At 40.3% G+C, this 13,329-nt stretch overlaps 3 long non-coding RNA genes across 3 annotated transcripts in view; 2 read left to right on the forward strand and 1 right to left on the reverse strand.

Annotated features, from left to right (window-relative positions):
• LOC140690037 (uncharacterized) overlaps positions 1-13,329 on the forward strand; it is a 152,039-nt gene that overhangs the window by 50,735 nt on the left and 87,975 nt on the right. The window lies entirely within an intron of this gene.
• LOC140690038 (uncharacterized) lies at positions 82-2,880 on the reverse strand. The gene is made up of 2 exons (XR_012065231.1): positions 2,795-2,880; positions 82-694 (listed from the first exon to the last, which is right to left on the reverse strand). It is a non-coding gene; the product is annotated as an uncharacterized lncRNA (long non-coding RNA).
• Positions 2,989-12,146, forward strand: LOC140690036 (uncharacterized). Its single transcript, XR_012065229.1, has 2 exons — positions 2,989-3,162; positions 11,672-12,146. It is a non-coding gene; the product is annotated as an uncharacterized lncRNA (long non-coding RNA).

The following is a 13,329-nucleotide window of genomic DNA, read 5'->3' on the forward strand; positions in this document are numbered from 1 at the left end:
AGAATGAGCTAATGAAACTCTTCTAATTTTGTCGGGACCCAGAGAGGTTGACTGAAAAAAACAGAATCAGGTCTCAAGGAGTACTTTTTGCTCTTCATCAGGCCTTTTTAATTGGGCAGGACCAGGAGAAAGGAAGAATTAATATTAGAGGGAGTCTGAAGTTGAGGATGGTATGAGGTTACAACGGCAATATTTTTTAGTAAATGATCTGGAAATTTTTTTCCTCAATAGCAAAGTACCCACTGCCTATGGAATGCCCTAGGCAAGGATGTGCACTTTCTGTGTGATTATCAAGACTCCCAGAGTAGCAGAACTTGGGCAGAGGGTGCGAGATCAAGAACGAAGTGCTAATAAATAAAGTTCTGCAGTCAAGGCGTAGAGGAGCTGATGCACTGTTGGTTTCACGAACAGGATATTTGATCTGACAGAAAAGAGTGCGAATTAGCAAAAACAGAGTCTTCGTAAGGAATTCATCGTTTCCAAGGATCAGTGGGGACAGGATGCTGCCAGCAAAACGCTGATGGAAGGCTGAATGCACACATGTAGGACAGTGCTGCTGGAAGTGGATGAGTGTAACAGAAAGTGACTGCGAGAGACGCAATAAATAGTAAAATAGGCAACGGGAAGCAAAGGTGCGTGTCCATATTCAGCTCACTGGCGGGATTATGAAGCATGGCTCAGTCAGCATGCAGGCCTGTGAAAGGCAAAAGTGATCAGACAGTCAGAGATTAATAAGAATCTTAGATCACATAGTATCAGAAAATTAAAATGAAAGAAAGGTGGTATAGGCAAGTATGAAAATCATTCCCATAAAAGGTGATTATAGGAAGGCCTGGGAGAGAGAATTTTGTTAACATCTGCGAAGTTTCAACCAACCCTCACCGAACCCACATGTTCTGTACCATCATTACTGATCCCAAAGATGCCAAAATCAGCATGAATGGTAGACTTTTTACTATTTGGAATTACACTGTATAATTTTAAAGTTCTAAACACATTGTATGGAATTATTTATTTTATATCTTAGAGTGTTTTGTTGACGCAAAAGGATGGTATTGATGGTATCACTCAGTTCAGGAGACAGAGGTTTGTGAAGGCTGTTTGGGGCGAACACGCAGGTTAGCTTGGCAGCCTAACTTGAGTGTTGGAAGGTTATAGCAATTTTCAGTCAGAATATGTAATACTAAGAACTGGGGTCCTAGATAAAGTAAAGAAGACTCCGTAAAGGTGAGCAGCACATGACAGTGAGGAATCTAGGGGCCGGCAACATGGCATGTAGAGACAGGAAGGGAGTGCCTGCCACAAGTTCTAACAGTGGGTAACGTGACACCAGCCGTTGACACTATGGCCAGGAGGATGAGACACCAAGCAGTTTAGCAGAAAAGGTCTCAGAGTCACAGGGGCTAACCAGAGACCCAAGTCGTGAGACCAGGGGTCTGGAGTTCGGGCGTAAGTAGCCTCCTATCAGAAGGATGAAATCAGCGAATTTAATGGAACCTGTGGTTTCAGCATCAGGATCACTAATATGGCCATATTGAAGGTTAAGCTCCATCATGTTTGGCCGGAATGGACTGAGAACGGCTGAAATGCTTTAAAGTTTTCTGTCATATTCAGAAATTACGTGGTAAGAATATCAAAAACGGGGAACATTCATGGATTCAGTTGACAGCAGTAGGAGAAATGTGAAGATGGCGGATGCAAAAAATAATGAAAAAAAAAAACCCAGTAAATATATATGACTTGGTTTTCTTGTCAGTTCTGGTCACTATTGATACATACAGGCTGGCCTTACAGTCCAAATATCACGCTCCTTCTCTAAGAAAATAAGATGCTTGACTGCTCAGTATGTCCATTTCTTTGCAGAACTTGCTCTTCTGTCCCAGACTTCAGTCTTTTTTTCTCCAAGTGACTTTCCTACACTTTTTGGTACATCCATTAGCTCTGCTCTGACAACTGAGCCCAACATTTTTCTCTTTTATTCTCTTCTCTTACTGGGGAACTTGTCTCAGTTTTGTAAAATGCCCAAAAGAACTCCTCCTGAAACACTCAATGTGATTTGTCTTCCAGACTCTTCTGTATACAGTTCACCCTCGTTACTCATGGATTCCGTATTTGTGATTTCACCTATTCAGTAAAAGTTATTTGTAATCACAAAATTGATACCCACAGCACTTTTGTGATCTTCGTTAGAAATGTGCAGAGTAGGAAAAAAAAAAGTAGGAAAAAAAAATGTGAGTTACCCAAGTACACATGATCCCAGCTGAGATTGAAAAAAAAAAAACAAGGCAATGCTCTGCCGTCTTACTTTGCATCCCATAATGCAAACAAGTGTTTTTTCCATGGTCTACTTAGTGTCACATTTTTTGCATTTTTGTTGTGCTGTTTGTCGGTGATTTTGCTGATTTTGCTGTTTAAAGTGGCCCCCAGGCGTAGTGCTGAAGTGCTGTCTCGTGTTCCCAAACACAGGAAGGCGTGACGCGCCTTGCAGAAAAAATACGTCCTGGATAAACTTCGTTTAGCTGTGGTTGCAGTTGTGTTGGCTGTGAGTTCAGTGCAGATGGATTAAAAATACACGTTGAACAAATGTCTTTAAAACAGGAATACACAAGAGACAGGTTATATACTGAGTAGTCAATGAACATGTTGTGACCAGAAGCTCAGACAGACCTAACCCTGTATTTTACCTGGAAGTAATGCTTCAATATTCAATAATTCTGGCTCATGATGGCCTTACAGAATATAGCTAATGCAGAATATGAGAATCCACTGTATATTACAACTACATTATTCTTACCATCATTTACACTTTTAGTGTCTTAGGTTTTGATCCTCTTTTTCATCATTCCCTGGAGAAATGGGTAGGGCAGAGGTGAATTCTGGTTTGGGCTAGGGGAAAAAAAAATCTCCCAAGGAATGTGTGAGAACCAAGACCAAAAAGTCATTATGATGTAAGTAAGAGCTGAAGTTCTTTAAAGATGACGAGGCAAATATAAATGAAGAGTCATACAAGATGGAGGCAGAAATTAAAATCATATGTTAGCAGCTCTGTCAGTACCTGCAGGGCACTGAGTGCCAAGCTATGGACGGGTAGGAGGTGGTTCCGTCAACCAGCAGTCCGCGGGTGTGCCCTGCACGTGACATGTCATCCTGTTTCTTTTGGCGGTGAGTGGCCCCACGTCACTTCTGATGCTCTTAGACCTCATGTCTCTTCAGAGTACCAGCAGCTGGACTTTCTTGGAGTTAATAATTATAATCACATGTGCTTATGTGTCAGTAGGTACATATCCTGTTGCTTAAAAGCTTAAAAGCTTCCCTTCCCACCAACTCTGCTCTCCTCCAATGTGTTTCTGTTAAAAATGTTCACCTTAACACACATAACAAAACCTTTGCAGCGCCAGCCTTGAGCTCTCCCTGGAAGAGCAGAACATGCCAAGAAACCATAACCATCATTTCCTTTGCCCACAGGGAGGGGTGATGTTAATACCAGCCGCCTACAGTTAGCCCAGGATGGCTGTGCGGATACTAAGCACGTGTGAAAAAAATGCTTCTATTGATTTGTGGTTTCTCAGAGTCTTTCACTCCTCCTGACCCCTTGAGGCTTCAGAATTGCCTGTTAAACACCATTTTCCAGAGATTGGGTAGACGTCAAAGCTGGTTATTGGTCATCTCCAGCCAAAGGTGTCTCCCTGTGGCCTCTAATTCTGTGAGGTGTGTTTCATTTTCTCTTCAAAGAAAAGAGCTGGAGAGAGTCTGGCCTGTTCTGTGATTTCCAGAACGTTCAATAACGCCAAAGCCACGTGAGTCGAAACCTGCTGTGTAGCAAAAGCTTGAGGATCAGCATTTTAAAGATTTTTTTAAATGATTTATTCCAGTTCTAAGCTATTTTTTTCTCACCTGCTGAGAATGTTAACAAACAAACACAATTAATCCTAGAGCCGGAAGGAAATTGGAGGTTCCACTGTGGTTGGTCTGCGTTACAAGTGCACGTGGAATTTTTCAGTGTTAAATTGTGATAATCTGTAAATACTGTAGAACTTCAGCATCGGAAATCTTATCCATTTGGGTAATGGGAGGTGGTGTCACGGAATTTCTGGGACTGCAGCTCCAGCCTGAATGAGTGCATGTTAACTGTATGAATGGGAGGGGAGAGGTAATAAGAAATTTGCATTCGGCTTGGACACAGGCGGAGTGTGGAAGTAAAAGTATCGTGTGATTTCTGCAAAACTACAGCTTCCTGATAGAAAATGGGATTTAAGCATGGGGCCAGACACAGGGTAACAACAGGAATTTCCATTTGATTTAAAAGCAGTCACTCTACTTTCTTGAGCAGATTTTTTTTTTAATGTGTTTGGCAAAAAAAGGCAAAACAGATTTGAAATGTATGGGGGAAAATGAAAAAGAAGGCTTCACTCTGAAAAAACATCTCAGGAATCTAGCCTGGAGGCAGTGACAGCCCAGCCCAGTGGTCCCATTGACTGGAGGATAATATTTCACCTGTGATCTTCGGCGAAAAAATGCGATGTGAACTTGGCACATGGCTGGTTGATTCCAGGCTCCATGACCAATAATATCGCCTTAAAAGTGTTCCTTTCGTGACGTCCGGTTCTTCTGTTACCAAAGTCACCTCCTTACATCTAGATCGTAGTACATTTTTTTTTCAATAAAAAAAACTCAGTGAGAAAAGATCTTGCTGCACCTGCATGTATTTCTGGCCCCTGAAAGCTTGTCTTGATTAGCATTTGAATCTCTGCTGGACGTGTATTTTTTATAATTATTAACTCCAAGGAAGCCCGGTGAAAAAAATAAATCAGCATTTAAATAAATCAACAGATTATTTGAAAAGATCCAACGAAGGTTTTTGGGTCCCTTCTCCCTGCCTTTCACTTGTGATTCTTGGACATTTGCTTTGTAGAAGAGTCATGTGTCAGAAGGCAGCAGAGCAAAAATGACAGCGACCTTGGAGGAAACATTTAAAATTCTCAAGATACTCCTTCCCCCTTTGATACATTTTTAAGAAGCCTTAGAAAGAAGAATCTACTTATCCTGCTCAGCCGTAGGAAAACAGTGGAAACTTGTTTGAAACTCAAGTTCTTCTTCGGAACACTTTTATGTAGAAGGGACTTCGCCATGAGACTTAAACCTGGAGCCAAAGCCCAGCCCCTAGGAGGTGTTCCCTCTCCTAGGGAGCAGCCATGATTGTCCGTCCAGCTGCCGGATAAAGAGCTTCCTGCAGCTTTTCTTGTCTGTGCTCTCATTGACAAGATCTGTCACTTTGGTGACATTTGTGTTTAAGATGACTGAAGAGATGAATTTGGTAATTAAGAGAATGATTTCCCTTAGGGCAGGTTTGAGAGCTTTTGAAGTCTGAGTGATCTGAACTCCAACAATGCTTCAGGGCTGAGCCTTCAGCTAAAGGGTGTCCAGGCTGCCCAGCTTTCATGATCGGTATGATTGTTTTTGACGTGCATTCCCTGGGATTGCCGACTAGAATTTAGTTGTGGTGTTGGAAACACACTACCAAAAAAAAAAAGTAAATCATGGCTGTGTTCGTTTACTGTTTACTGAGCAGTAGTTGTCACATTTGATCATCTGCAGCATTAGATTGATGAGCGACAAATGCACACTGAAATGTTAGACAGTGAGCTATGCCGTGTGAACACGTCTGATGTTCACACAGTTCCGCGTGTTGCCAACATGCGACTTCTATTATGCTAACTATCAAAAATTAAACTTCAGAGACATAGACTCAGACCACACGGGTGGTGGCCTTTTACTGCAGGTTAATTAACTGTGTGTCTTCATGTTCAGTCCCTTCAAGTTAAGAAGGACTAGTTTTCTCACGCATTGGGAGTGCAGTTTCTATGACGACCACATTCTACCAAATTCAACGAGATATGTTGAGAATGGTGCTCTACAAAACCTAAAATAGAGCCAATAAAGGTGAAGACAAATTCTTGCAGATTGTGTCAAAGTGTAATTATACAAAATGTGTACCATTCTCTATCATTACCCCAGCACTCCTACCTCACTTTTTTTTTCCTTCACAGTGAAGCCGTATATATTTTTCCTTCAAAATCCATAATTAATTTAATGAATGCCATTACAGCAAATGATATAATTACTCATTAGAATTGTGGGCAGTCATTTAAAAAGCCATTAGGAACTATTCGTTGTCTTTTATTTGATTTGCTAACTAGGACCGTTATTAGTTTTTTTCTCCCCCCAGAGGAAAGATGAAAAGGAAAAAGTCCGTGTTATAGTATCTGTTTTCAGCTTGTGAAGAAAAATGATTTTGAATGCCGTGTCTTCAGGACAGACAGATTTCCCATCCTGTTCTTTTAAACCTTCGCACTCACGGTTCCCAGATTTTTACAATGAGGAGGCAGCACAATGTTTTATAGATAATGTATTTTAACTCCCTTGTTACGCATGTAAAGAAACTGAGGACCAGCGAAATAAGTATCTTGGAGAATTATTAGCTCACCGCAGTGGCCTCCAGGTCCACTCTGGAAGCAGCTACGTTTCTTCTGTTCCCCTGTTGGAACACTCTCTGTAATTCCTACAAATAAACACACAGTCCTGATCTCTTCTTTCACACTGAGATTCTGATCCTCCACGTCGTAGAACAGTGTTCACGCATCTCCCACCGTACGCGCCTGACCTACGCAGATCGTAACCATCCTTCCAGGCCCACCGCGTGTCCTTCCTCTCATAAAGTCACCCTTAGTCGTTCAGCCAGCAGTGATCTCTCCATTCTTTAAGCACGTGTAGTCTTGTGTCTTTCCATAACAGGTGATACGGACTGCATGCTTGTTCTGTCTTCACAAGTGTCTTCATTGCACACGTGGCTGTTCCTTTACTACATCCTCTGTTTCTGAGTGTTGTTTCTGGTACGGATACTTCAGACTGTTACACACCTTTCTGCTTTGCAGCACTGGAATACTGTGCCATCTGTAAATGTAGGCTGTAAGCTTCCTGGGGGAGGAAGCCAGGGCCCGTGGATACAGGGCTCTCAGGGCACGGCACCCCGTCCCACACACAGTAAGTGCTCAGCGCAGACGTGGCTGCTCACCGCCTGCCAGACCGTCAGCTAAACACACACGTGCCTGTGAGTGAGCTCCTCCTTGTTTTTACCAAATGTCCGTTCAGTGTCTATTTTGTTTTCTATTATGTGGACGCAGACTAAGTGGGAACTTCTTAACATCTTGATAAAATTGTCAAAAGGGAAACTGCTGTGACAATGGGACCCACTTGGTTTTTCTCTTGCCTCGCTCAGCCTAGCCTGGAGCCTATTTTTGAGGGTTTTTTTTTAAATTTTCAGCTTTTAATTTTTCACAGAATATGTTTTAGTGTTACCTAAGACAAGAACAAAATGAACCAAAAAACACAAAAAACCACAAAAAAACAAAAAAAGGGTTTAGCTCCTAGTGATGTTACTCAGCTTGGTAGAATACCTCCTTATGTTGTTTTTTTTAACATTTTTTTATTGAGTTATAGCCATTTTACAATGCTGTGCCAAATTCCAGTGAAGAGCACAATTTTTCAGTTATGCATGAACATACATATATTCATTGTCACATTTTTTTTCGCTGTGAGCTGCCACTATTCTTTATTTGTATACATTATCTTACTCTCAGTAATTTTGGCATGTTCTTCTACTTTTGACATGTGAAGGAAAGCCTGAATAATGTTATTTTCTTGCAATAAATCTAAAAGCAAATAATATTCACTACTTGCTCACTTCAGGAAGAGTTTCACAAAATACGTGAAAGAACCAGCAGGTTCTGCTTCACCAAACATAGACATAGGGACACCCACGAAACAGGGTTATTCAACATCTATCCATGATAAAAACTCAGGATAACGGGGGGAGTAGGAACTTCCTGAATAACGAACATCTGCAGGAAACCCATAACTCACAAAATACATAACGACAAGGGAATAAATACTTCCTCACAAAGACCAGGAACAAGGTGACAATGTCCACTTGAATCTCTCTTATTCAGCGTCAACACTGGAACTTCTAGCCAGCACAGTAAAGCCCAGAAAAGGAAATAAAACTCACTTAGATAGTAAAGGAAGAAATAAAACCGTCTCTATTTGCAGACGATACGATGTGATTATACATAAACCTTCAAAGAATCTTAAAAAAAATCCTCCTAGAATTAACTCAAAAGTGAGCTTAGCCACGGTGCAGAACACATGCTAAACATAGAAAAGTAAGTTGAATTTCTCTTTATACCATAATGTGGACAGTGAAATAGAAAATGCAAACCGATTTACAGGTGCTTAAAGAGAATGAGATACTTAGGCGTTAGTCTAGCAAAACATATATATGACTTCTGTTGTGAAAAAATACAAAGTAATGGTTGGATAAATTGAAGAAAATCTAGATAAATGGAGAGGCATATGGTGTTCATAGATTAGAAAGCTCAACAAAGTGAATATGACAGTTATCCACAAATTGATGCAGGTTTCATGCAAATCCTATAAAATTCCTGGAAGATATTTTTGTAGGCATAGACAAGATGATCTTAAAGATTATATGGAAAGGCAAAGGAATTAGAATGACTTAACCAGTGTTGAAAAACAGAGTAGGAAAAATCAGTTTACCTGATCTCAAGATTTTTCAGAGTCACTATAATCAAAACTGCATGGTGTTAACAATGGGTTAACATGTAAAGCAATGAGACAGAATAGATACACTGGAAACAGATCCACAGAAATATACCCAACTGACCTTGACAAAGCTGAAAAAGCAAGTCAGTGGGAGAAACCTCGCCTTTTCAGTAAATGGTTTGGGGAGATTGGAAATCTATAGGCCAAAAATAAACTTTCATCAGAGATTATGCCAAAATGTACTCAGAATAGATCACGATGGTCATTATGTAACGTGTAAAACTATACAACTTACAGAAAAAATAGATGAAAACCTTCAGGAGCCAAGTCGAGGCAAAGATTCTTAGACTTGATACCAAAAGTATTACACATAAAAGGAAAATTGGGCAAATAAGACTTCATAAAATTAAAAAAAAAACTTTTGCTCTGTTGTGAGAATTGAAAGACAGGCTACACAACTGGGGGGAAATAGTTTCCAACCACGTGCCTGACAAAGGACTACGATCGAGAACATGCAGAAAACACTTGCTATGGACTGAGTATTTGCGTCTTCCCGGAATTTATATGCTGAACCCCTAAACATCAATGTGGTCATAGTTGGAGGTGAGGCCTTTGAGAGGTAATGAGGCTTTGATGAGGTCCCGAGGTGGGACCCCCATGATGAGATTAACATCCTCATAAGAAGAGGAAGAGAGACCAGAGCATACTCTGTCGCTTATTCTCTCTCTCTCTCCTTTTTCCCTTAAAAAGAGTCTTTATCAGGAGTTCGACTGGCCAGGACCTTCATCGTGGGCCTTCTAGCTTCCAAAACTATAGGAAATATGTGTTGTGTAAGCCACTCAGTCTGTGATTTTTTTTGTCGTAATAGCCTGGACTGAGACAATGCTCAAAAGTCAATAGTAAGAGGATCAAAGACTCTGATGATGGGTTAACGACGTGAAGCGATGTTTCACTTCACATACGTCAATGTGAAGATGATATACGAATGGCAAACAAGCGTATGAAATGGTTTTTAATATCTTCAGTCGCTAGGGAAATGTGAGTTAAAATGACAATAAAGTAACATAACGTACATACAAGAATGGTTATTTTGTTCTGAAGGTGACACCATCAAACCCTGTCAAGGATGTGCAAAACCCGGATCACACACATATTGTAGTGAGAATATAAAATGGTGCAATCCCCATGGAAAATAAGTAGTTTGTTAAAAAAAAAAATAACCATGAAACTATCATACAGCCCTGCAGTTGGACTCCCGAGTACTAATCCTACAGAAGTACAAACTTACTATCACGTGAAAACAATTCAAGAATATAAGATAAAATATCACATTCAAAATATCCATAAATATTACACAAATCAGGAAAGTAAGTCTATTTTTAAAAGTAAGAACTTCGTGGAGAATCTGTTAAACTATTATTAGAGCTTATAACAGGGAAACTGTACGCTATTTCTCCATCGATGTCTAATGGGAAAGAAAAGTCAATCTCATTAACAGGTCACGTGTTTCCAATTAAGCTATAAATCAGAGTCATCAAATCACATTATCAATTGAAATTCAAAAAAAATGGCAGTGTGATTTTAAAATTTTTATGGAAGATCGCCAGCTCATTAACAGGAGGCGTGGTCTGATGGTATATTTAAATATTAAGTATGTATAGTAATTAAAGCAACAGTATTTTGATAAAGTGAGACACTCATAGTCCCGCAAAATAGAAGCGCAGGAATTGTGGATATTTGATGTTTCATACAGACAGCATAAAAAAAAAAAAAACTAGGAAAAGGATAGACTAGTCATTTATGGCCCTAAGTTATTTAGCTATTATTGGAAAAATAATAAATCAGATGTAGATCTCAGAACATAAATATGACGTTTTCAGTAGAGGTAACACTGTACCATTTTAAACTGAGTGCAGAAATGGTTTTTAAACAAGAAAAAGAAAGAAAAATGGATACGCACTTACAATGTTTTGAGGCCATTCTGAATGAACTCAGTTGTATACCACAGCTTAAAAAATTCTCAAAGGGTGAGTGAGTTTTGTTTCAGGCAGTCACCAAAAGCAGCCTGCTAATTGACTATGTGCGGTGGTTAACGTGGTTTAAACACAGCACAGGCCGGGAAGCTTTACATGGATTCCATTATTCCATTCAGTCCCCTTTTGCGTATGTTCGTAGATCAGGTTTTCGAGATTGGGGTTAAAATAAAGAATGGGTAAAAATAGGTAGAAAAAGTGGATCCTGGGAAGATTTGAACTAAAATCATCCAGTCACTTTGACTTTCCTGCTAACAGCATGGAAAATACGTGTTACTACGTGCACATTTTTTTATTCCTCTCTCCGACAGAACGTGGGGGCAATCTCTCAGACTTACTGCCTCATTTTCCCCAAGTGTTAGGCCGAAAGCGCCTCGCTGAGCAGCAGACGTGCTGAGCTGGGAGTCAGGAAGCCCGCCTCCTAGTTGAGGCCAGTTCCTTAATTTTACTCTGATAGTGGGCAAATCGTTTGTTTCTTGGAGTTTCGGTTTCCCCGCTATAAGGTGCAAAGTTTGGGTTAGATCTCTGGTTATTAATCCGCCAAGACCCAGCACTCTCATTTCGCTTTAGGTGTATGGGAAACTCCCTTTTTTATCATGAAATGAAAATAATAAAAATGGATTTTACCTGTGCGTATTATTTTCAAGCAAACAAAATAACATTAACAATGGTATAAAGAAGAGATGAAGATATTTATAAAGAAAATAACGTGTCATTGCTAAACTCTACTACATTAAACGACTCCCCTTAAGGAAAGATACAGAATGAATTTCCAAGATAATTTCAAGTCTAAAATCTTATGATAAATATGGACTTAAAACTCTTTTGCATTTGATATTGCCACAATTATGTGTGTGTATATTTGTGTGTGTGTGTGTGTGTGTGTGCACATGTATGGCTAAATTTCACTAACAAAGAAGATTAATACCAGATTATAAAAAATTCAAGTGTATTCTTTCTGTAGCCCAATTAGTATTAATTACTGTTTTCTTCTATGCATTTGCTGATGCGAATTCCAGATAATCCAAACTAAACAGCAGCGGGAAACATCTGTATGATTACAAATCTGCTAAAAATATCTTACTCCATAGAATGAAACCTCACAAACTGGCAAGACTCTCTGGAGCTTATACTTAATAAAGAAGCCGCACTATCCTGGACCACACGTGTATCCAGCTGTCTCTCGAACACAGTCAGAAATAGTGAGCTCACTGAATCACAGACTTTCAAGAGAGGACCCACCAACGTGAATGCCAGGAATCTGAGGGTTCTTTCAAAACTCAGCATTTTCGTGTGATGTTTGCAACCCTTTGGCAGAGGATGCCCCCTCAGTCCTTTGGTGAATGTGGCCAGATAGAGTGCGATAGCCACAGTGAAGCTGACTTGAAGACCTGAGGATGACAGCCTGCCTCTGAGCGTCCCCTGCTCCACACAAGTGCGTTTTTCCCTCCATATCCAGCAACAAAGACGTGCAGAATAAATGGCTCTATGATATGTGGTTGTTCTCTGCCATTAAACTACGCTTCTCACCTCAGGGCTTCTTCACAGAACATGTAAGGTCCCTGAAAGATCCTTCCAGTGAGCAGTCCTGCCTGCCAGGGCCGAGCCACATTTAAATCTCCCTGGACTCACAGTGAAACGGCTCGTTCGCCTGATTGTTTTATTCGACTAATGATTTTGCAATATCACATTCAATTGAATAATTATACCAGGAGAGATGCTGACTGCCCATCTATGCTAGATTAGAATAATGTATAAATGCAGTTTTTCTGTTCCATTAAGCAGCACCACCTTTTAATGAGACATCAGCACAACAAGGCAGACCCAATGATACGTAACAAACCAGGGACGGAGAACACAACTTGGGCTGGCAGAAATGCTCACGGGAGATCTGTCAGGAAAGGCAGGTTTTATCTGTCATCACAGAACAGTATACTTGCAAGAGACTCTGGGATAGCCTTCACACACACACTCTCTCACTCACCTGCATACATTTATATTTATATATTTAACAGTAAATAAGTGGAAGACTGGAGATTGACCGTTTCTCGTCTTGCGTGGACGATTAGTAGCAGACCCATGTCCCCCGAATTGCAGGCTAGGATTTGCTTTCTTCTTGAAATACCTTGGCCCTGTCCTCAGAGCGTGGAGAATACATGGGCTTACTTCGCTCTTGAGAATTTAAGGGAAAAGTTGCTTTGTCTGCTTTTGTCCTCCCCCCCCATGCCCATGCCTCCAGTATGTTCTCCTGCGTTGTGCTGTGTTGTCCCTCTTCAAGCACGGTTTGAACCTGACCGTCTGGTGCTGTTCATGAGAGCCCCGTTGGGAGGACAGATGGCAGAACTATTCATTTTTCCGTGGGTGCCTGGCCATGGGCTACAGGTTATTCATTTCTGGTCTCTGATTCAGCTGTGAAAGGAGAATTGGTTCTAACATGCTACTCTGGAAAGAGCAGAATCTAATTTTAAAGTGGCCTTAATGTAAGTGTATCTGTAAAATTAATTAGGACAAAGTAAAAATATTTTACATTGTTTAACCAAATGTTTACATTTTAAAAATATGCTGAATTATGAAAAATCTGGGCATTTTTTTGTTACTTATTTTCAGTTTTGGATGTTTCTTGGGACTTTAAGCAGGAAGCCACTAATACTAATTGTATATTTAAATCAAATAATCA

This window comes from Vicugna pacos, chromosome 28 (assembly GCF_048564905.1).
Source record: "Vicugna pacos chromosome 28, VicPac4, whole genome shotgun sequence".
Classification (NCBI taxonomy): Eukaryota; Metazoa; Chordata; class Mammalia; order Artiodactyla; family Camelidae; genus Vicugna; species Vicugna pacos.